This window comes from Dromiciops gliroides, chromosome 1, assembly GCF_019393635.1.
Source record: "Dromiciops gliroides isolate mDroGli1 chromosome 1, mDroGli1.pri, whole genome shotgun sequence".
NCBI classification, from domain to species: Eukaryota; Metazoa; Chordata; class Mammalia; order Microbiotheria; family Microbiotheriidae; genus Dromiciops; species Dromiciops gliroides.
In genome coordinates, this window is record NC_057861.1 from 372,260,296 (window position 1) to 372,286,270 (window position 25,975).

The window sequence follows — 25,975 nt, forward strand, 5'->3', positions numbered from 1 at the left end:
AGCCACATAAAATCATGAGGTTTGGACAATTTAACCCCAAAGACTATTGAAGTATCTCATAGGGAGTTGTTAAGATATTTCCTTGATGTAATTGGAATTTCCCAAGGCTGCAAAGCTGTTATGAATTCAAGCATTGTAGGAATGATTTCAAATGGTCAGTTACCCATAGAAATGTTACTGTGAAGAGATGAAAAGTGGAATCATACCAAAGATTTCCCTAAAAACAAGAAAATCATTAAAAATCTTTAATTTCACATCAATGTTTTTATTCTTCTGCACACACTCATTCATATCTGAAGTTAAATTGATTGTAGTATCATAAGAGCATGGATTTCAAGCTGGAAGGGTCCTCAGAGACCATGTAGCCCAATACTCTGAATTGAAAATAACAAAATTGAGTACTGTGGAGCTTACTAACTTGCTGAGTTAAAAAAAAAAGTAGTAAAAGACAAGGCCAGTGTTCAAACAGATGCCACCTGTTTTCTAATACTGAGCATTCAAGTGTAGGAGTAGCAGTTTCAGCCAAACTACTGAGAAGGATAATTTTCTGGGATGGGGTTCAGAGGAGAAAGGCCTCTGTCTTAATCACTTGCCTCTACTTTCCACCTTTACTGTTAGATGACCTTCTGAACTTTGTAGACTCAGAAGCTTAGGACTTCTTATTGGCATTCTAGCTGTGTCTGGATAAGCAGTGAGCAGCAACATCACTTGCATCTGGAATCAAGGGCAAACATACAAGTCCATACTGAGGTAAGTCATGAAAAACTAAAACTATTTAAAGACAATACCTTTGGAATCTAGCTTTGAAAAGGATATTTAAATGCTTATTTTCTAATTTGGAAATATATTCTCAAAAATAGCAAAAATACAAAATTTGTTATACTCAGTTGCAGGAATAATTAAGCATTTACAAAGGGAAAAAATCCATATACATTATATATATTTTTTATAAATATAATTTTTTTAAATACTAAAGGACAAAATCTGAAACTATGTAGACTTAGTCAATATACAATGAAAAAGCTTAGACATGATGCTGGTATGTAAAGGTAGAACAGGCAGTTGCCTTAGTGGTAGAATTTCAAATAATCATAAAATGTTAGCGCTTGATAGATCATAAAAAATGTCATCCACTTCAACTTCCAATCCATTTTAAAGATGAGGCTGAGGCGTGTGTGTGTGGGGGAAATTAATTGTTTAAAATTATTACTATAGTGGCAGAAAACATCTTGGCTTCCAATATCAGGCTTTTCCCACCAAGCCAAGTAGCCTTTTTAGCTTTGGGAAAAACCTAGTATATCAACTTCGATTTGCCAGGAGACATCAAATTCATTCCATGCAATGTTTCATTTTGAGGGGTCACATTTTAGAAAAAAGCATTGAAACACTAAAAATTAGATTGCACTCAAGAGGGAAAAAAACAAAATTTTAATAATGAACATGGGGGCAGCTAGGTAGCACAGTGGATAGAGCACCAGCCCTGGACTCAGGAGGACCTGAGTTCAAATCTGGCCTCTGACACTTAACACTTTCTAGCTGTGTGACTCTGGGCAAGTCACTTAACCCCAATTGCCTCACACACACAAAAAAAAATAATAATGAGCATGATGCCATATGAACATCAGTTGAAGAAACTGGTGATATTTAGCATTCATAAGAGGATTTACAGGCAACATTATAGCTTATATTTGAATGTCATGTGAAAAACAGAATTAAGTTGTTTTGTCTGGCCCAGAAGGACAGAACTAGGAGCAATGAAAGTTTCAGAAAGAAAGATTTATTTCATTTCTCATTTGGCTTCACTGCTTTGGGACTTTTCTGCCTGATTCTTCCACCATGACCCCAGAAGCATATTAGTGTGATAACGTCATCATCTCGTGAGACCCCATCAGCCTTGGTACTCTACCTCATAACTACCCAATGACTCTTTGATAGGAGGATGGTGCCTTTGAGTTCAAACCTTCATTTAAGGAGAGAACTCAGCTCACACAACTCCTCATTTCTCTTCTTCCTGAAATAGATACTGGTCCTATTAGAGAAAAAAATAATGTTAGGTGAATGCCATACTCAGGGCAGCTGAAGACCCAGCAGTGAAGTGCAGGAGGGTGACTTAGATTTACCCCTACCTTAGCCTGAAGATTCCCCCTGAGGAAAATCTGAGCAGTACACTTACTTCCCCCACCCCCACACATGCCAATTCCAGTAATATGCCCCTAAGCACTTAACCACTTTCACAATCTCTTTAATTGGGATCTGGACCAACACAAAGGCCTTCAGATGCCAGGTGTTAGTGTGGGAGTGGGCAGAGGCATTGTTTAAGCTGTTATCCATAGCCACCTTCACTACACTATTAGACCTTCTGTGGGCTTTTGACTTAACTATGGATGATGGCCCAGGAATTGGAACTGCTGCTTCTTTTCTTATGGCTAAAGCTAACATTTCTAGTACAATACTGAACAACAGTGTTGATAATGGACATCCTTTTTTCTCCACTGATCTTACTGAGAATGATTCTAACTTATCCCCATTACATATAATGCTTGCTGATTGTTTTAGATAATTAATATTTATCATCTTAAGGAAAGCTCCATTTATTCCTATGATCTCTAGTGTTTTTAATAGGAATGAATGCAGTATTTTGTCAAAAGCTTTCTCTGAATCTATTGAGATAATCATATGATTTTGGTTAGTTTTGTTGTTGAGGTGATCAATTATGTTGATAGTTTTTCTAATATTGAAACAGCTCTGTATTCCTGGTATAAATCCAACCTGGTCATAGTGTATTATCTTAGTGATACATTGCTGTAATCGCTTTGCTAATTTCTTATTTAAATTTTTACATTAATATTCATTAGATAAATTAGTGTATAATTTTCTTTCTCTGTTTTGGCTTTTCCTGGTTTTGGGATTAGCACCTTATTTGTCTGATAAAAGGAATTTGGTAGGATCCCTTTTTCATCTATTTTTCCAAATAGTTTGAATAGTATTGGAATTAATTGTTCTTTAAATGTTTGGTAGAATTCACATATAAAACCATCTGGCCCCGGAGATTTTTTCATAGGAGGTTCATTGATGGCTTGTTCAATTTCTTTTTCTAAAATGGGTTCATTTAAGGATTGTATTTCCTCTTCTGTTAATCTGGGCAATTTATATTTTTGTAAATATTCATCCATTTCATTTAGATTATCAAATTTATTGGCATACACTCGGCAAAATTGCTACTAATTATTGCTTTAATTTCCTCTTCATTTGGTGATGCATTCATTTGTTTCATTTCTGATACTGGTAATTTGATTTTCTTCTTTTTTTTTTTTTAAACAAATTAACCAAAGGTTTATCTATTTTATTGGATTTTTCATAAACCTAGCTCTTAGTTTTATTTATTAATTTTTTAGTTTTCTTACTGTCAATTTTATTAATCTCTCCTTTAATTTTCAGTATTTCTAATTTAGTATTCAATTGGAAATTTTAAATTTGTTCTTTTTCTAGCTTTTTTAGTTACATCATGCCCAATTCATTCATTTCCTCTTTCTCCATGTTATTCATGTAGGCATTTAGAGGTATAAAATTTCTCCTAAGCACTGCTTTGGCTGCATTGCATACATTTTGGTATGTTGTCTCATTGTTGTCATTCTCTTTGATGAAATTATTGATTGTTTCTATGATTTGTTGCTTGACCTACCAATTCTTTAGGATGAAATTATTTAGTTTCCAATTTATTTTTGGTCTATCTTTCCATGGCTCTTTGTTACACATAATTTATGCTACATCATGATCTGAAAAGACACATTTACTATTTCTGCCTTTTTGTATTTACTTGAGGTTTTTTGTACCATAATACTTGGTCATTTTTTTTGAAGATCTCATGTACTGCTGAGAAAAAGGCATATTCCTTTCTGTCCCCATTCAGTTTCCTTTAGTGGTCTATCATATCTGATTTTTTCTAAAATTCTATTCAACTCCTTAACTTTTTTCTTATCAATTTTGTGTTTAAATGTATCTAGTTCTGAGTGGGGGAGTTTGAGGTATCCCACTAATAGAGTTTCACTGTTTATTTCTTCCTGTAGCTCACTTAACTTCTTCTCTAAGAATATGGTTGCTATACCACTTTGTGCATAAATGTTTAGTATTTGTATTCCTTGATTATCTATGGTACCTTTTAGCAAGATGTAGTTTCCTTCATTTTCTCTTTTAATTAGGTATATTTTTGATTTTGCTTTTTCTGAAATAAGGATTGCTACCCCTGCTTTTTTTTTTACTTCAGATAAAGCATAAACTATTCTGCTCCAGCCTTTTTACCTTCACTCTGTGTGTATCTCTCTGCTTTAAATATGTTTCTTATAAACATTATATTGTAGAATTCTGTTTTTTTTAATCTGTTCTGCTATCTGCTTTGGTTTTATGGGAGAGTTCATCCTGTTCACATTCACTGTTATGATTATTAAAACTGTGTATTTCCCTGCAGCCTATTTCCCCCCTTGTTTATACTTTTCTCTTTCCTCTTCCCCATCCTTTCTCACCAGTGTTTTGTTCTGACCACCACCTGCCTAAGTCTACTCTCTGTTCTATCAGACCCACCTCCCTTTTGACCCTTCCCCTTTTGCCTCCTGGTTTTGCCCTCCCTTCTATCAGCCCTACCTCCCCTTTTCCTTCCACTTTTTCAACCTAGTTTTACCTTTCCTTCCATCAGGACTCCACCTTTTTCCATCCCCTTTCCCCACTTACTTCCCCATAGGGGAAGATAAACTTATATTCCCAACCAAGTGTTTATATTATTCCCTCTTTGAACCAAATCCTATGAGAGGAAGGTTGAAACCATGTTCCCCCCTCTATTCTTTCCCTCTATTTTTATAGATCTTTTGTGCCTCTTCATGTAATTAATCCCATTCTGCCTTACCTTTCCTCTTCTCCCAGTATAATCCTTTTTGTCAGCCTTTAAACTTTTTTTTTTAAATATCACCACATCTGAATCAACTTTTACCCACACCTGGTGTTTATGTGTACTCCTCCTATCTGTCCCAATAAAGATATAGTTCTCAGGGATTACAAGTATATCCTTCCTGTTTAGGGATATCAAAATTTTAACCTTATTGAATAATATATTTTCCCCCGTTTTACCTTTTTATGCTTCTCTTGTGTCTGGTATTTGTAGCTTGAATTTCCTGTTCAGTTCTGGGCTTTTTTTAGGAAAGTTTTAAAATCTCCTATTTCACTAAATGCCCATCTTTTTTCCTGAAAGATTACATTTTAATTTTGTTGGGTAGTACATTCTTGGTTGTAATATAAGTTCCTTTGCCCTCTGGAATATCATATTCCAAGCCCTTCAATCCTTTAATGTTGAAGCTTCCAGGTCCTGTGTAATCCTGATTATTGCTTCTTGATATTTAAATTTTTCTTTCTGGCTTCTTGCAGTATTTCCTCCTTTACGTGGTAATTCATGAACTTGGCTATGATATTCTGTAGCATTTTCCTTTTGGGGTCTTATTCAGGAGGTGATCAGTGGAATCTTTCAATGATTATTTTTTCCTCTGGTTTGAATACATTGGGGTAGTTCTCCTTGATGATGTCATGAAATATGTTGTCCTGGCTCTTTTTTTTTTTTAATCATGGTTCTCAGATAGTCCAATTATTCTTAAATTGTCCTCCTGGATCTATTTTCCAGGTCTATTGTTTTGTTGTTGTTGTTGTTTTCTGAAAAGGCATTTCATGATTTCCTTTACTTTTATATTATTTTGACTCTGTTTTACTTCTTCCTCTTGTCTCATTGAGTTGTTAGCTTCCTCTGTGTAGCCCAAGATGCCCTTCAAGGTTCCTTCTGATGCTTGCTTCACCACTTTCTTGATACTATCATATTGGGCAGGTGTCTCCAGGTGGCAGGTCAGATTCAGAACAGATACACTGAGAGTAGGAAGATGGAAAGCCATGACTGTGAGCTTCACATTCAGTTCACGTATGACCTTGCCTACAACCTTAGCACCAACAGTGGAAGCAGGGATGATATACTTGGCAGCACCATGTCCATCATGCCACAGCTTGCTATAGGAGCCATCTACTGTCTTCTGGGTAGGAGTAATGGCATGGACTGTAGTCATGAGTCTTTCCACGATGCCAAAGTTGTCATGAATGACCTTGGCCAAGGGGGCCAAGCAGTTGGTAGTGCAGGAGGTGTTACTGACAATCTTAAGGGAATTATCATATTTATCATGGTTCAATCCCATCACAAACTTTGGGGCATCAGCAGAAGGGGAAGAAATAATGACCCACTTGGCTCTACCCATCAAGTGAGCCCCAGCCTTTTCCATGGTTGTAAAGATACCAGTGGACTCTGCAACATACTTAGCTCTATCATCTCCCCACTTAATATTGGTGGGGTCCTGCTAATGGAAACAGCATTGATCACCAGCTTTCCATTCTCAGCCTTGACAGTGCCCTTGAACTTGCCATGGTTGGAATCATATTGTAACATATAAATCACTCAGTTGAGGTCAGTGAAGGGATCATTGATGGGCAAGATGTCTAGTCTGTTGGAGGTGAATGCAGCCCTTGTCACCAGGTGTCCAATACAGCCAAATCTGTTGACTCTGACTTTTACCATCTTGTTTCAGGGAAGCAAATGAAGCAGCAGATCCTGGCACCAAGATTGGGAGAGAAGCTAAGAGCTGGACTGATCCATTTTCAATTCTAATGTTCAATCTATACTTATAAATTTCTCTGATAAGACTAGACTTGTTACTATAGAGGCCCAGGGGACTATGTGTAATTCCTCATGCTGGGAGGACAAAGAAAAGCAAGAGGGGGTTAAGAAGAGGGGGAGGAAAAGGAAAATTAAACAAACATTGCCTTCTTTTGAATGCTGGTAAAGGCTGGCTCTGGAAATAGCTATCATAATACAAAGAACTTTGTGTTTTGTGTTAGAAGAACTCTGTTCAAATCCTGGCTTTGTCTTTATCTGGATGTGTAAGGTTGCTCACGTAACAATGAATCTAATCCTCATTTTCCTTATCTTCAAAAAAAAGAAATAATACTTGCATAAACTTTTACTGAAGATTAAATGAGTGGATGTATTGAAGGTACATTCAAGTGTATGAAAGGCATCTAAAACAAAACAAAACAAACAAAACAAAACCTTTAAGTGCCATATTAATATCGATATTGCTTACATTCAAATAATATATATGTATGTGTATAGATATACATATAGATATACTTATATGTATATTCAACTTAATCAAAATTCAGTTCCCAAATTAATATATCTGCTATAAATTCTGTCAATCAAATTGATTATCTGTTAGCAAAGAGATAATGTTTAGAATCTAAAGAAAAAAAAACATAAAATAGCATGCTGTAAGATCCTGTAAGCTCTGGATTTGTGAAGATAAAAATCATACCATCTTTACTATGCAACATGTAGAGCTTCTCTCCTACAGGAAGCTTTCCCCAACTTCTCTTAATTATATTATATTCCAAAACCTAATTGTTTTCTATTAACCTGCATATTACTTGTTTGTACATGTGTGACTTATTTTCTTCCCCCATTTAATTGTGAATTCCTAGAAGTCAGAGACTGTCTTTTGCCCCTTATTGTATCTTTGGCACTTAGCACAGTGTGTAGCATATAGTAGGTGCTTAATGAATGTTTATTGACTGAATGACTGACCTATAATCACATAGCCAGCTTACAGAAGAGGTCTTATATTTTCCTGCTGATTCTAAAATATAATGAGGTTCTAATATACTTCCAAATTGAAAAAATGCAACCCATAAAACTATCCTGAACAGTGAATCCATGAGAGAAAAAAAAATAAGAATGATTTATTTTGCATCAAATTTAAGTGCTGATTAGTACTGAATGCAGGGTTGGGGAGGGGGAGATGCTTAAAATCCCACCCAAGAATATAGACTGTGATAACAGATGGTCCCAAACCAATATGGAATTAACAGTTTGTAGGTTGTTAATTGTTCCATTATAAAACTTCTCTTGTGAAGTAAATAAGAAATATATTTTTAAGAATCATGGCTAAAGATAGCATTGTTACTTGAAAGAAAATATGCAAAAACTAATTTAACTTGTTATAATGAGGTGCAGATGACAGGAAATTTACATTTTTATCATAGGTTTTCTTCTAGCTACTCCTATGGAACTTTTAAAAGAAAAAGAATATTTATTACCATTGCCACCCAATGTCTATAAAAACATAAATGCACATAATAAAGTAACCTCTTCTATGTACCCAGTTGAACAACTCAAATAACTGATATTTTAAACTTTGCCATTTTTCTTAAAGATCCATTCTGTTAGTACCTCATAGTAAACCAAGCAAGTAATTCATTTGAAGGATAAATAATGCAGATGAAAATGAGAAGTTTGTTATTTTTCTTTGTTGTTGTTGTTGTTGTCGTCTTTGACTCTTCATGACACCATTTGGGGTTTTTTTGGCAAAGATACTGAAGTGGTTTGCCATTTCCTTCTCCAGTCATGGACAAACAGGGTTAAATGTCTTGCGTAGGGTCGCATATTTAAGTTTCTGGTGCTAGATTTAAATTTAGGTCTTCCTTACTCCAACCCAGTGCTCTAGTGTCTGTGCTACCTGGCTGCCATGAAAATTGGACATAGCATATGCTTGAAAATATTCTAAACCTATTTTACTTATCTTTCATATTAGAGTTTTAAAATAGGGTATAGAAGGCCATGAATTTTAGTGGAAAATAAAACTAGTAAGTTCACTTAAGTGAGATTCATTTTATATTCTATCACTAAATGCTAGTATGAGTTGGAGCAAATCATATAATCTATTCAATCCCTTAGATACTCATGTTATCACATGGAATTATATGGTTGATAATAAGAAATGAGGTGACAGGTATGTATGAAATTTGAAGTCGATGTTTTATGAAGACAACAAAAACAACAAAATTATAATAATAGTGATGATGACTGTGGTCTTGTATGGGGGTTCCATAAATGTAGAAGCCATATCCTATTTGACATTTTTATCTTCCTCAAAGTCTACCACAGTAGTCTCTGCTGAGGAGTTGGTGTTTAATAAACGTTTATTGAATTAATAAATGATTGAATATTGACCAAGTTCCTATGAGGTAATGCTATTCAAATGATTTGCTATGACATCTCATACAGCTTTTTCTGAAAAGATATTCAATCATGCTGTTTGTTAACTGATATCTCTTCAGAAAGTAAGGGCTTTGAACCCTCAGTTCTCTTATATTTAAAAAAAGGAAACTTTGAGGATTGGTCCAAGAAAAAAGGATTTTTTTTTCTCGGCCTGTCTGTCACTTTTGTTGAATATATAACCACTGGAATTTTCTAAAAAGAATACTAAAAAAGCACTATAGAATACTAGGAGATCTTGGTAGGAGTGCCAAAATATCAGCACATCAGTAGACAAGGGGATAAAAAGGGTATAAAAATTCCATTTCCTTAAACTCCACACTTTTCTTGAACAAAATAGGGGAGAATGCAGTTCTGCCAAATAAGATGTTAACTTGAAATATCAAAGTCTCTTGAAAGTAATGTCTCAAAGATTGTATTTTTAGGGCATAAGCTCAGCAAGCCTTCCCTTACCAATCTTCCTTGATCTTATTTATGTCACTGCCTCTCAGCTGAAATGAATAAAGTCAGAAATTGAATAAGAAAATCTGGCATGGGGGTCTTTTAAATAGTAATATCATAACACTGCAGCATGGAGAGGCAGCATGGTTTAATAGATAGCCTGGTAACTTAGCACTTGACAAGTCCTGCATTCAAATCTTGCCTTGAGAAATTCAATATCTTTGTGACATTGTGTAATTAATTCACAAGCCTTCACAATGCTGCAGGCAGTTATTTCCTTAAGGTTAGTCTAGGTTGGAGATGAACTGATGTTCTGAATTAATAAAAGGGCTTTTTTCATTTGGATTTTCCTGTATGAATGGAATCAAAGATCTGGTCCATAATGACATACTCTTTTGTGTTTATTCTTTATTACCCATGATTTTAAATTAATATCACGCATATCCTTCAAGACTTCTCCCCTACCTTGGGAAGGGGAAATACAGTGATCATTCCCACTACTCATATGGAACTCACACTGCTTTGTATTATAGTTGTTTACACACAAATCATATTTCCTGTAGAGGCAGAAATCAAATATTTTATTTTAACATCGGAATATTATATAATTTAACAATAAGTGCTGACATTTTATATACTACTTTAAAATGTTTAAAGTACTTTATATAAATTATTTTATTTGTTTCCTACCTTACAATTTTTTGTAATGAAGGTAGTAAAAGTAGTTATATTCATTTTAACAAATGAGGAATCTCATGATCAAAGGGCTTATGAAACGTACCTAAGATCACACAAGTAGGTGGAGGCAAAGTCATAATTTGAATTCAGGTCTTTTAACTTCAAATTGGGTGCTTTTCCCATTACAACATAGTGACTCTATATAGCTTTTATTTCTGATACATTATTTTAAAATACTTTTTTTTTCCTCTTGCTTCAAAGAAAGGACATAACCATAAATGTGTGTCTTACAAAATTATTTGGAAAATAACTAATTAAGTTTATAGTAAAAACAACAGATTTGAAGCTACAAGGTATATTAGAGGTTATTTAGTGCAACACTCATCATTTCAGTTATAGTGGGAGGCTGATGTTATGTTCCTAGCTTGATAAGGATATGAAAACTTGAGTGGGTCACAATTTGAGTGACCTTCTCATAGATTGTAAAAGGTGTGAAATGGAAAACTATGTACTTACGTATTATAAAGTATTCATCCTTTTTGAAATTTAAGGGTCAGTGTAAGGAAGTGTAAAGAAGGTGAAGTTTTTCAAACTATTTGAACAAATCCTATAAGGCTAGCCATTAGGTGGCTAAAGTATTATCCATGCCCCTGGTGATGTTGAAAATTAAAACAACTAAAAGTAGCCTTCTCAGTCAGTTGAGAACAAGTGAATTCTTTGCCATCACAAAAAGACCTACTATAAATATGTTTTACATATAGGTCCTTGTTTCTTTATCTCTCTCTCTCTCTCTCTCTCTCTCTCTCTCTCTCTCTCTCTCTTTCTCTCCCTTCCTTCCTTCCTTCCTTCCTTCCTTCCTTCCTTCCTTCCTTCCTTCCTTCCTTCCTTCCTTCCTTCCTTCCTTCCTTCCTTTCTTTCTTCTTTTTTATCTCTTCAGAATACAGACCTCATAGTGATAGTAGTGCTGTGTCAAAGGGTCTTCACAGTTTTCTAGACCTTTGGATATATTTCTAAATTGTTCTCCAGAACTTTACCAAAACTTTACCAAAAGTGCAATGATGTTTGCATTTTTTTCACATCCCATCCATCATTTCTCATTTACTTTTTTCTGTCACATTAACCAGTCTGATAAGTGAATAAATTACACTTTTAAGAATGTCCTGGACTTTACTTATGGGTATAAAAACCCCTTAATAAGGAAGTTTTAATGAAGCTTTACATTTACTAAATCAATTCTTTCTGTAAGGTAGGCAAAAAAATCTATGAACTGAAACATCCATCTATAATGGTATTTGGGAACTTGGTGTGTGTGTGTGTGTGTGTGTGTGTGTGTGTGTGTGTGTGTGTGAACATGCACGTGTGTGTGCATGTATGATGGATGCTTTGGCAACATGGTAAGGCCTATGGAATGCATTTTAAAAATACATAGTATTACTACAGAAATCTGTTATTGAAACAAAGATCTAGATTTTTTTCTATCCTATTTCATATACCCCCTGAAATCTAGCAACAGATCCAACGGGTCCTTGGACACCAATTTAAGAACACATACTTAAGGCTGCTATGGGGCATGGTGGATGAAGTGCTGGACCTAGAGTCAGGAAGACTCATCTACCACAGTTCTACCAGAGTTCAAATCTGGCTGCAGACACTTACTGGCTGTGGGAACCTAGGTAAGTCACTTAACTCTGTCTGCCTCAGTATCATTTTCTGCAAAATGAGCTGGAGAAGGAAATGTCAAACCACTCTAGTATGTTTGCCAAGAAACCCCAAATGGGGTCACAAAGAGTTGGACATGACTGAAATGACTAATCAACATAATAAAGATAACGTCCTTATATTTTCATTAAATTGTGTATGTTTATGTGTTAATTTTGTATCAGAAATATATTCATATATGTATGAATAAAAATAGTTATTTACATACATACATATATATATATATATGTGTGTGTGTGTGTGTATGCATAACACATACATGATATAAATTGCACTGAAAAATACTACTTTTCTTTGAGGCAGGAACTTTCTTGTCTGGGCTCCCTACAATAATGAAATGACCAATCCAGCTGAGAAATAAAATGAAAGGTTCGGCCTCCCAAGCGGGCTGTGGGCACCAGTGCTTCCCACCCCTAGACTGGAGCTGACGACCTGCAGTCCACCGACTTAGGCAAATGAGAGGGTGCAGCTAGAGTGGCTCGGGGGCTGATCTGTGTTGCAGAACCAGCCCCTCTATGCTGAGGAGCGGGGGGGGTGGGGGGGGGGGGGGGGGGGGCAGAGCGAACTGACGTTGCTGCCGTGGGGGCCAAGCTGAGCAGGGCCTGGGACACTGCCTGGCCTCTGTCACTGCGGGCCTCAGGCCCGGGCCTCCCAGGCCTACTGCAAGGTGGTGCTGCATGGGGCCAAGTACTCCCACTGCACCATCAATGGGTTCCTGGTGGCCTGAGAAGCAGAAGCCCTGTAAGGAGCAGCCCTTGCACCATGGAGGCCCCCAACCGCACCAGACCCTCTTCGTAGACTGCATTCCCCTGGGCCATGGCACCCTGGCGCTGAGCCCCATGCTGGAGGTGGCCCTCACCTTTTCATACTGCAAAGATAATAGATATATAGTTGTTGGTTATTATGAAGCTAATGAATGTGTAAAGGATGCCAGTCCAAACCAGACTGCTGAGAAAGTGGCTTCCAGAATTGCCGAGGGCTTCAGTGATGCCACGCTCATCATTTTAGACAACAAGAAGTTTACAATGGAGTGCATATAACCCACCATCCATGTGTACAAGCATCATGAAAACAAATGGAGGTGCAGAGATCCTCACTGATTTTTGTGAAGACTGGCCAGAAGTCCAGAGGATCTCAGCATCTCTCTTGGACAGCAGGTCCTATGAAACCCTTGTGGATTTTGATAACCACCTGGATGACATCTGAAATGATTGGACAAATCCAGAGATCAATTAATCTGTTCTACACCTATGTTAGGGAGGGATTTCACTGAGTGAATTATGGTCATTTCCACTACAATGAAGAAAAAAAAAAGAAATATTTTAAAATGTAAATAGAATAATTCTCCTACCTTGTGGGGAAAGGCAACAGTTTTAAGAAATGGCATGTGGCTCAAAAGAGGCAGTGTGTCTAAGTGGTCACCTATTTAAAACAAAGATCTCTAGGGGAGATATAAGCCGTCATATCTAGCTGTCCCTGTGGATTCTTTCCCACTTGTATGTTGCTCTAACCTTCAAAATCAAAGCAATTTCTGCTTGTCCAAGATTGTTCTATTAAATGATTTTAACAAAAAAAAAAAATTCAATGAATGGGGTCTCCAGAAGTGTGCATGCGTGCTCCCTTCTTTCCTCTCTCTCCAAGTTCTGGGTCTGCAACTAGCAATATGACTAAATGCACTAAGAAGGTCAGAATTATTGGTAAATATGGAACATGTTATAGTGTATCCCTCTGAAAAATGAAGAAAATTGAAATTAGCCAGCGTGCCAAGTATACCTGCTCCTTCTGTGGCAAAACCAAAATGAAGAGATGGGCCATGGGTATCTGGCATTGTGGATCTTGTATGAAAACAGTAGCTGGTGGTACATGGACTTATAATACCACCTCTGTATTCACAGTCAAACCTGCCATCAGAAGAATTGAAGAACCAGTAAAATCTTCTCCCTGTCAAATATTGGTAGCCCATAGTACAACAATAAATGGATAAATTTATGGAATAAAAAAAAAAACCACTTTGGTTCTTAATTAAAAAAAGAAATTTAAATAAATGAATCAATCAATTAATTAATAATTTAATAAGTATTATGCAGATAAACATAAATTGTTAAAAAAAACAAGTAAATAAATAAATAGGTGTAAAAGTAAGGTTTTATTTTTGTTTCTTTACTGAACCTGTGAGTTTCTTTTCAGGAGCTCTTTCTAACAGTGTGATCTTACCCATTTTTCTACAACTTATAACCTTAGAGATGTGATAAAATAATGGAATTTGGCAGATGCCCAAGAGCCCAACCTCATTGATTTAGTATTGTTTGAATTGGGTGAGAATGAGAAACTGAATAAGTACCTACTTAAGGATGATTGGATGGAGCCCATACCTGGCTGGCCCTAAGTGACTGTGTTAGTCAGCTACTGATGTCAGCAAGAGACCACTCTCAACCAACCAGCTTTAAGGACCTCCACTATGGGAAAGGGAGAGAGGATCTAGGAAGGGGATACTGACTAATAGAAGAACTCTCTTTTTGGTGAGGAGGAACCAGTGGTGTGGCAGATGGTGAAGGGTGGGGTGGGGGGGGGGGTCGGGCAGGACTCTTAGTCATTGGGATACCAGCTTGATGGTGAGAGATTTCACATGGGCTGCTAGGAAAGGAAATTGCTTTCTTTTTCTCTGGCTATACCGAATTATATTTGAGCTAGAATTTCCATGCTATAAGGAATCTGTTCTCAATCTCTCTCTCTTCACTAACTTATAATATATATATTTTAATAAATCACTAAATCTTGTTGAATTTATCAGTGATTTTAGCCAGCTTTCCCCCAAGACTATGGGGGGGGGATGCAGATTAGAACCCACAATTTAGATTTTGAACCACACAGACAGTTGCCTTGGGCAATGAATGGTGTTAAGGGCTAAAATTCTAGCTAGTCTGTCTAAAATATCTAATGAGTGGTCGCCAATAAATTATAAGCTTTAGCAAGAGTTAGGCTTTTAAGCATTTATTAAGGAGAATAAGAATTTGGTAAAGAGAGAGAGAAAGGCCTACATTCATCTATCTATTAAAGGGAGAGCACATTTCTAGCTCCGCTCTCCACCAGAGTCCAAAGGAAAGAGCCCCAGTCAGAGTGCCAGGTTCCTCCCTTCTTCCTCCTACAAGCAGACATCACTTCCTGATGCCAAAGAAAAGACTCCTGGTCTTGCCCTCAAAGACCTTCACTTCATCGCGGAACTTTTCTACAGTATGTCTCTAGCAGGTGGCATCATTCCAATAATTACAATGGTTAAATGACTTGTCCAGAATCACACAACCAGTAAATACCAGAGATAGCCTTTGAAACAAAATCTTTCTCATTCTGACATTGGCAACCTGTCCACTAAACCACATTGCTTCTTAGGGGTGTGTGTGTGTGAAAGACAAGATAGAATATCAAAGAAAGACACAGAGAGATGGATTCACCTATTTACTATTTGTTTTGGATAATTTATTAAAGGAAATAAAGGATCTGACTAAGAGATACTGTAGAAGAAGTAAACTTCACCAATTAAATTATCTTCTTTCTTTTAAATCAATAAAATAACTATAACCAATACTTTTATTCAAAGAGCACATTTTAAATTATAAAAATATTAAAAATAGTCCTAAGTATTTTCTAGGTTAAATTTTATAAAAGAGTTATTGTTGATGTCACTTTTCATTTGCACTTAAAGATATTCACAGGTACAATAAGCCCTCAATTTTCTAAACTAATCAAAGAAGTAGGGGCATGTATTAAACACAAAAATAGACTAATCATAAAGCATATGTATTTGTCTTTGGCACACAGACACAAAATTTGTTATAGAGATACACTGTTAACAACCTACTATATTGGGTCTTTCCCATTTTTATCCCCTTTTCTCATATGCTTTATAAGGTATCCTCCAGACATATAATTTATTAACAGACAATCAAGGGATAATATTAGTATTTCTTTTTTTAAAATAGAGACCAGGTATTGTTTTTTTGTTCTTAACAAGATAAATTCTATCCTATTTTTGAACTACAACATATGAATAGACTCTGATTTTTAAGGTTTTATAAAACAATGTTAAAACAGGTTAATATTTTTGTGCCCCTATATTTTAAGCTCCTTTTGTTGCACGTGCATTCCTTTGGGAAATTCAAAAAATGACAGTGTAGAAACTGAGATGAACCTCATGTCATGCTATTATCAGTACACATTTACTCTCTGGTATGAGAAGAATTTGCTCTCTGGCAACTATATATACATATCATGTTTTGTTTTTCCCTCTAAAACAAAATATTTATTCAAGGTTACTGATTGGAATTGAAATTAAATATTTGAATATTACCATGTCAACCTATCTAATGTCTACATTGACATTCTTCTGTATGAATAAGGACCTTCACTGAATTGAAAAGAGATCACGCTTCAATATTCTGTTCAAAGTCTTACATGAATGGGAAAAAAAATGTGTGTGTGTAAGGTGATGACAGTGTTTGCTATATTTCTGTCAAGGGTTTGAGAGTGGATGTAGAATGTATGTGATACATTTAAGGCAAATTCTCTTTGCTGAAGGGAGTTGGGATTGAAAACTAACTGGTACTAATCAGTAAGAATAACAATTATCAGATTAACACGTATTAGAAGCAAGGAGGTAATTAAAAACCAGGCAGGCTTAAAAAAACATTGTTATTTTGAGTTGTCATGTAATAAGGAGCCAAAAATGATATTTTTCTGTGGCAGTTTATAGGTACATTTGCAGTGTTAGTGACAAAGTTTTGTAGTTCTGCTTGATACTCAAAAGATATGGATACAAAATATACCATTCCTGTCAAATATAGAGTGTATTCTATACTTGTCTTCTTTGCCTAAGGTAGTTACAAACTATGTATACTATAAGTACAAGCTTGTTTATCTCTTAGAAGAGGTAAAAGGGGGTGGGGATTTGAGAAATACATTTCTTTGAATTCATTAGGGCAAAAGTTTCTAAACATGTGGAAAAATTATTAGGAGTCTGCCCTTGAGGAGAAATAAAATAAGGCAAGGGGAACCATAACCAATCAAGAAAGTTATAAGTGTAAAATATTAAAAATAAGGGTGCAAAAGAGAAGAGATGCTAAATATAAGCAGCTTTATAGTAGATGTAATTTGTTAATGAATTAACTTGGACTGAAAATATAGGTATATCCCACATTTCATGGTAAGTTAAAGAGACTCAAAAATACAAACATGTTTCAGAAATACTATTTCTGTACCTAAGAAAAAGAGTTGTTTAGCAGGGGGATTTCCTTCTTAGGTCAATGGAAGTGACTATATATAAAGTTCATAAATGATAGGATCTTCTTGAAACCCTCTAATTATCTTCCCTTTATTCTGATTTACATTGGCATAAATGGTGTTGATGTGACAGGAGGGAATAAAGTAACTCATGTTATCTGTAGTATATTTAAGTTTTTGGATAGATAATAAATTAATTTGGGGAGAGAAGAGGTACTTCTTAGTTTTCCTCTCCAGTTGGAAAGTACTTTAGAAGAGAAAGGACTTTTGTTAAATGAATAGTGTACTACAGAGATAATAATAGAAGCTTAGATTTTTCAAAAACATAATTTAAAATAAGGATAATAGATGGCTGAAAAGGATAGAGTTCATTATAAAGAATGAATGTATATGTTGCAGAAGACTCACTAGCTTTATTTAAAAGGTGTCAAAAATTGAGGAAGGAAGAAAAACGACCAGAACAAAGAAATGTTGAAGTACAATAACATGAAGGATACTATATATAACAATAGGAGATAGTCACAAGAATATAATAGAGCTAGTAGGTGGTGGGTTTTCAGGAGGTGATAATAAGGTGATAATAAAGAGGACTGAAAGCACACCCTAAATTTTAAAACAAAGATATAAATGCAATTTTATGAGCATGACTATAACTTAGTGAGATAGTTCATGTCTATAAAATGGAAATGCAAGGGGAGATAATACTAAAAAATTATTATAGAATAAGCTGGAGAATGACAGTTAATTTAAGAGTAGTTACACATACACAATTATGGGGTAGAAGTATGATGGAAAACATTTAGGTAAAGAGAGAAAAATTCAATTCAATGAAATCTAATAAAGATTTATTAATTACCTACTCTGTTATGCACTATGCTAAGTTCTAGAGATCAGAATAAGAAAAAGGAAGATAATCCTTGGCCTCAAGGAGCTTAAAATCTAATGGAGGAAGACAGTACACAATTAAGAAAGTTGGAAAGGGGAGAGTGGGACAGGAGGCATCTTGTTCTGCAGAGAAGAGATGAGGCAGATCATCAAATGGAAAGTGGGGTGGGAAAAAATTAGAAGTGATATTAGCATGGGAATTATCTTCAAACAATTATTTGGTTGGATTGAGGAAATGGACAGGACTTTCCCAATATGAATTACAGAACTTACTATTCAGATTTGTTGTTCAGGTGTTTGTCTGAACGTTTTTGACCCCATTTAGGATTTTCTTGGCAAAGATATTAGAGTGGGTTGTCATTTCCTTTTCCAGCTCATTTTATAGATGAGGACACTGAGTCCGACAGGTTTACCTGACTTACTGAAGGTCACACAACTAGTAAGAGTATGAGGGGCAGCTAGGTGGCACAGTGGATAAAGCACCAGCCCTGGATTCAGGAGGACTTGAGTTCAACTCTGATCTCAGACACTTGACATTTACTAGCTGTGTGACCCTGGGCAAGTCACATAACCCTCATTGTCCCACCAAAAAAAAAAATAGTATGAGGCTAGATTTAAACTCAGGAAGATGAATCTTCTTGACTCCTGGTCTGGCACTCTATTGATTGCACCACCTAGCTGCCCCAAATACCCAGATAGATCCTCTGAATCCCTCATTCTCCTAAAGGTAGATTATCTGATAAATGGTTAATTTACCAGTTTCACTTTTTTTGAAGTTAGAGCACATAATTGCTGCAATAAGCAGTTTGAACTTAATTTTACCAATAATTTTTTTTAAAAGCTATCTCAACAAAGTAATATTAAAGACACTATTTTATCATCATATTCATTGAACTTGCTAATAAACTAGATCATACTTGGATTTTGTATGATAAAAGTTTGGAGGAGAAAAGCATTGCTTACATAGATGGACCAGTCCTGTATTCACAGCTCCTCTTATGTGTAAAATAAATTACTTTGGATTTAGCTTCTCAGTTTCTAATATTTTTCTCTTCCCTGTCATCTCTTCTTATTAATTATTTGTTGCCTTGGATTGAACTGCTCTTTCTTAATGAGGATCACATTAGCAGTACTAGTGACAGCACCAGGCCAAAATTATTAAAGGTATGGCTTGACAGATAAGAATTCACATTCAGCACATGGCACATGTGACTGTAAAATTAATGCATTTGCTATTTGCATAAATGCCAGTTAACTCTCTATAGTCCATGAAAATAGAGGGAAGCATAGATATTGACAATTTTCATGTGCAGATAATGAAAAAAATAATTTTTGTCTTTTTCATGTATTTTAATGTGGGTTTGTTTAATGTTTTGGAAATTTATAACACTGAAAATAATGAAACTTTACAGGAAAGAACTAATAAAGAACCTCTCCAGCTATGTTCCTTCTAGCAAATGCCATTTTAAAAACTACAGGCTGCTGCTTGTTACAGTAGGGGATTATGGAACTGAACTATAAGAAGATGCAGTGTAGCTATGATGCCAGCAAAACTGTATTCAAATTCTCAGTAGAAGAATAAGACTAATACAATTCAGTAAAGATTTATAAATACTCAATATGTGTAAGGAATTGTGCTTCCCTAACTGTAAGAAGCTTGCATTCTATTATTGAAATACATGTGAATATATAAACAAGTCCAAGATAATCAAGACAGAGATCACTAATTGTAAAACATTAAGAAGGCCTTATAGAAGAGTTGGCAACAGAAATGTGAGCCTTAACGGAAAATAGGTTTTAATAACATAACATGGGAATGATCCCTTCTAAGGATATGGAACAGTTTGAGTAAATACATAGAAGCAAAATAGGATACATAAAACTTAAGGAAATAGGTTGTAGTATTCTGGGTATGAGCAGAAGAAATATAAAATGAAGTTGCAAAGGTAGATTAGGGAGACAGAGCCAAGATGGCAGAGAGAAGCCACGAAATTGCCTGAGTTCTCCCAAATTTCCCTCAGAAACAATAATAAACCAAGCCTCTAAATGGAATCTAGAGTTAGAGAATCTACAAAAAGATGAAGTGAAACAATTTTCTAGCTTAAGATATACTAGAAGAACTTCAGGAAAGGCCTGTCTTATTTGGGTAAAAGGGGAGTGTAGCCCAGCACAGAAGGTGTCTGGGCAAGCCAGGGAGAGGCTCTTGAAAACAGCACAGATCAGCAGCTGAGGCAACTCCGTCTTTCATTAGTGGGCTAGTGGCACAACTTCCCAGTTGTGAGACCCTCAGCTTCAATGCAGAAGGCAATCTGCCAGCTGTGGTATCCACTATGCAATGCACACAACCTAGCTTGGCTACCCCAGAACAGTGAGCAAGTCACTAGATGCTTAGGCCTCAGAGTAGAAGGCCAGTAGTCAGGCCCCTAGACCCCAGGAGAAGAAGCCTGGGACAGTGTCCCCTGTGCCCCAGGAGCAGAACTCAAATGTAAAAGGCACAAAATGGACTAAAATGTGAGTAGGAAACAGAAAAGAATCCTTAATATAGACAACTATTATGGCAACATAGAAGACCAAAACAGAAACTCAGAAGAGGATAACAATGTCAAAATGCCTACATGTGAAGCCTCAAAGGAAAAGATGGATTGGCCTCAAGACCAAAAAGCCCTCTTAGAAGAGCTCAAAAGGGATTTTATAAAGCAAATAAGAATGGTAGAAGAAAAATAGGGAGGAAAAAAGAGTTATGCAAGGGTGAATCAGTAGCTTGGAAAAAGATATGATTGGGCAAATGGAAAAGGGGGTGCAAAATCTGATTGGGGAAAATAATTCCTTAAGAATCAGATTTGGACAAGTGGAAGCCAATGATTCAGTAAGACATCAGAAATCAGTGAAGAAGAATAAAAAGATGTAAAATTAGAAGAAAATGTAAAGTACAACAGACCTGGAAAAATAGACCCAGGAAGAACAATTTAAGACTAATTGGACTACCTGAGGGCCATAATGAAAAAAAAAAAAGATCCTGGACAGCATGTTTCAGAAAATTATCAAGGAGAACTTCCCCAATGTTTTAGAACCAATGGAGAAAATAGCCATTGAAAAAATCCATTGATCACCTCCTTAAAGAGACCCCAAAAGAAATCTCCAAGGAATATTGTAGCCAAATCCCCAAATTATCAGATGAAGGAGAAAATACTGCAAGCAGCCAGAAAGAAACAATTTTAATATCAAGAAGCCATAATCAGGACTACAAATGACATGGTAGCTTCAACATTAAAGGAATTGGAAGTTTTAGAAAATGATATTCTGGAGGGTAAAGGAGTTTGGATTGCAACTAAGAATCTACTACACAGCAAAATTAAGCATAAACTTTCAGGTGGAAAGATGGGCATTCAATGAAATAAGAGGCTTTAAAACTATCCTAATGAAAAACCCAGTACTGAACAGAAAATTCAGTCTTCAAATAAAAGACTTGAGAGAAGCATAAAAAGGTAAAACAGGATATGGGGGCATGTTATTCAGTAAGCTTAAAATGTTTCCATCTTTACACAGGAAGAATATAGTTATAACTCTTAACTGTATCTCTATTAGAGCTGATACAGGGAGTATACATAGACAGAGGGTATGGGTATAAGCTGACTTTGATTTGATAATATAAAAGAAAAACAAGCAATGACAAAAAAAAGATTATACTGAGAGAAAAGGGGAGGCAAACTTGGGTAAATTATATCACAAGAAGAGGCACAAAAGACCTATTATAATGGAGGGAAAGAAGAGTGAGGTGAGCATTGTTTCTCATTGGATTTGGCTCAAAGAGGGAATAATATAAACACTCAGATGGGAATAGAATTTTATTTTCCCCTCTGGGGAAGTAAGAAAGGAAAGGGTAAAGAAAAGGGCAGGGCACTGATAAAAGGAAGGGGAGTAGGAGGAGGAAGGAGAAAGAAAAGGTAGATGAGGCTTATAGAAGGCAGGAAAGTTTGAGGGAGTTGGTGGTCAGAATAAAACACTGTTGAGAAAGGACAGAGTGAAAGAAGAAAGAAACATATAAACAAGGGGCAAATAGGATAAAGGGAATACATAGTGTGTGTGGGAAAACAATTCTCTTCTCAGTAATTCTCAGGAACTCAGCAGTGATGTGACAAAGGCTCTTTAAATAAAAGAGCCATGAAAAGAAGGCACCCTAGTGTGTAGCTAGTGGGTGCAAAGAAAGGGGGCTCGCAGGCCCTATTTTATACCCTAGTCCCTAACGTGAATGGACCCTCCCCTTTTTTATCATTGGTCTGATTACTCAAAGGTTACAATCTACTGAAACAAAGATGGCTGCGCTGGCTTGGTCATGTGCACCACATGCAAGATGGGTGAATTCCTAAAGACCTACTCTATGGCGAGTTAGCCTCAGGCCAAAGACCTGCTGGACACCCCCAGCTTCACTACAGAGATGTATGTAAGGGAGATTTGAGGGCTCTGGGAATAGACACCAGCAGCTGGGAGGAGATGGCCAAGGACAGCGCCCGATGGAGTTCAGTACTTAGGAGAAGCTTGTGTGCAGCTGATATGGGCCTCCAAGCTCTGGAGGAAGAAAAACGAATGAGACGCAGGAACCAACGGGCAACAGAGAGCTCAGTTTTCCGATGTCCTCATTGTGGCAGGAGCTGCGGCTCCCGAATTGGACTGCACAGCCACACTATGGCCTGTGGCTCTTCAAGGTGCTGATCTATGGTCGTCTCTACCTGCAAAAACTAGCTAATCAGAATGCAGTATTCCCACCCCTCTTCCTTGTATGGGCATAACTCAGGATTGGACCTTATTGAGACCAGGGCTCCTTGAACCATGTGATTTTGTTAGCCTGAGGGGGAGGAGGGGACCTGAGACCTTTGTCTTACAAACAGGTCAGGATTGACTGTTATATCCTCATTGAGAGGAGACAACTATCCATTTTCTCACACATACTAATCATAACTGTGAATGGGAATGGGATGAGTTCCCCTATAAAATGGAAGCAATTAGCAGAGCAGATTAAAAATTAGAATCTTACAATATGCTGTTTATAAGAAACATTTGAAAATGGGAGATACACACAGAGTAAAGGTAAACAGGCTGGAAAAAATATATATTTTGCTTCATCTGAAGTAAAAAAAAAAAAAAAGCATGGGTAGCAATCCTTATCTCAGACAAAGCAAAAGCAAAAATAGACTTAATTAAAAGAGATAACAGAGGAAATTACATCTTGCTAAAAGGTACCATATACGATGAAGGAATACCAATGTTACACATGTATGCAATAAATGGTATAGCATCCAAATTCTTAGTAGAGAAGTTAAATGAGTTATAGGAAGAAATAGAGAGCAAAACTGTATTATTGCAGGACCTCAACCTTCCCCCTCTCAGAACCAGATAAATCTAATCACAAAATAAATAAGAAAAAAAGTTAAGGATGTGAATAGAGTTTTAGAAAAGTGAGATATGATAGACCTCTGCAGAACAGTGAATGAGGATAGTAAGGTATATACATTTTTCTCAATAGTATTTGGCACCTACCTAAAAGTTGATATTGTGCAAGGCTGAAATAGTAAATTCAACCTTTTCAGATCATGATGAAATAAAATTTAAAAAAAAAAGTGTAATAAACTACATAGCAAGATAGACTAAAAATTAATTGCAAATTTTAAAATCTCATAATACAAAATGAGTGGGTAAACACCAAATCATAGAAAAAAATGATAATTTCATCAAAGAGAATGACAATAAAAAGACAACATACAAAAACATATGGGATGCAGCCAAAGAAGTTCTTAGGGGAAATTTTATATCTCTCAATGCCTACATGAATGAAATAGAATTCGGCATGAGGCAACTAAAAAAGCTAGAAAAAAGAACAAATTAATTCCAATGGAATACCAAATTAGAAATATTGAAAGAAGAGATTAATAAAATTGAAAGTCAGGGGCAGCTAGGTGGCACAGTAGATAAAGCACTGGCCCTGGATTCAGGAGGACCTGAGTTCAAATCTGGTCTCTGACAGACACTTGCCACTTACTAGCTATGTGACCCTGGGCAAGTCATTTAACTCCAATTGCCTCACTAAAAAAACAAAACAAAACAAAACACTAGGGAACAGAGGAATAAATGGAGCTTTCCTTAATATGATAAGCAGTATGTAAGTAAAACCATCAGCAAGTATTATATGTAATGGGGATAAGTTAGGAGCATTCTCAATAAGATCAGGGGTGAAAAAATGATATCCATTATCATGACTATTATTCAATATTGTGCCATAAATGTTAGCTTTAGCAATAAGAAGAAAAAAGAAATTGAAAGAATAGTAGGCAAGGTGGAAACAAACTATTTTTCTTTCCAGATGATATTATGTCACACTTAGAGAATCCTAACAAATCAACTAAAAAATACTTGAAACAATGAACAAGTTAACAATGTTGCAGGATATAAAATTAACCATAGAAATCATCATCATTTCTATATATGACCAACAAAGCCCAGCAGTAACAGAAAAAAAGTAGAAATTCCATTTAAATTACTATAGACAATATAAAATATCTGGATGTCTTTTTGCCAAGGCACACCCAGGTACTATATGAACACAATTACAAAACACTTCACACAAATAAAATCACATCTAAATATATGGAAAAAATACCAATTACTCTTGGGTAGGCTGAGCTAATATAATAAAAATGACAATTCTACCTAAACTAATTTACTCATTCAGTGCCACAACAATCAAACTAGAAAAAAATAGAGCTACAAAAAATAATAACAAATTTCATCTGGAAGTAAAAAAGGTCAAGAATATCAAGGTTATTAGTGAAAAAAAAAAGGCAAAAGTAGGTGGCCTAGCTACACCAGATCTAAAACTATATTAGAAAGCAGCAACCATCAAAACTATTTGGTACTGGTTAAGAAATAGAGTGGAATATGTTAGACTCACAAAACAGTAGTAAATTAATATAGCAATATACTCTTTGATAAACCCAAAGACTTCAGCTTCTGGGATAAGAATTTACTATTTGGTACAAATTTATGGGAAAATTGGAAAACAGTATGGCAGAAACTTGGTATAGAGAACCGTCTTACAATGTATACCTAAGTAAAATCAGAATGGGTACATGATTTCGACTTGAGGAGTGATACCATAGGCAAATTAGAAGAGGAAGGAATAATTTATCAGATCCATGGCAAGGGGAAGAATTTATGACCAAAGATGAGATAAAAACATTATGAAACCCAAAATGGATAATTTGATTAAATTAAAAAGGTTTTGCACAAACAAAATGATGGCAAATATGATAAGAATGAAAGCAGAAATACAGGACATAATTTTTACAGACAGTTTTTCTGATAAAGTCCTAATATCTAAAATATATAGAGAACTGAATCAAATATATAAGAATACAAGTCTTTCCCCAATTGAGAAATGGTCAAAGGATATGAACGGGAAGTTTTCAGATGATAGAATTCAAGCTATCTTCAGCTATATGAAAAAATGTTATCAATCACTACTGATTAGAGAAATACGAATTAAAACTACTCTGAGTTACCATCTCAGACCTATCCAGTTGGTAATATGACAAAAAAGGTAAATGATAAATGCTGAAGAAGATGTGGGAATATCAGAAGACTAATGCACTGCTGGTGGAGCTATGAACTGATCCAACCATTCTGGAGAACAATTTCAGTATGTCCAAAGGTCTATAAAACTGTGTATACCCTTTGAACAAGGAATATAACTACCAGGTCTATATCCCAAAGAGATCATAAAAAGAGGAAAAGGACCTACATGTACAAAAACATATTTATAGTTGTTCTTTTTGTGGGGTTGAATAATTGGAAATT

The 25,975-nt window shown here is 35.8% G+C and overlaps 2 pseudogenes; one reads left to right on the forward strand and one right to left on the reverse strand.

The window, feature by feature from the left end:
- Positions 1 to 200: 200 nt before the first annotated feature.
- On the reverse strand, positions 201 to 6,595 carry LOC122749340 (annotated as a pseudogene).
- Positions 6,596 to 9,701: 3,106 nt separating this feature from the next.
- LOC122749347 lies at positions 9,702 to 13,225 on the forward strand (annotated as a pseudogene).
- Positions 13,226 to 25,975: the final 12,750 nt, after the last annotated feature.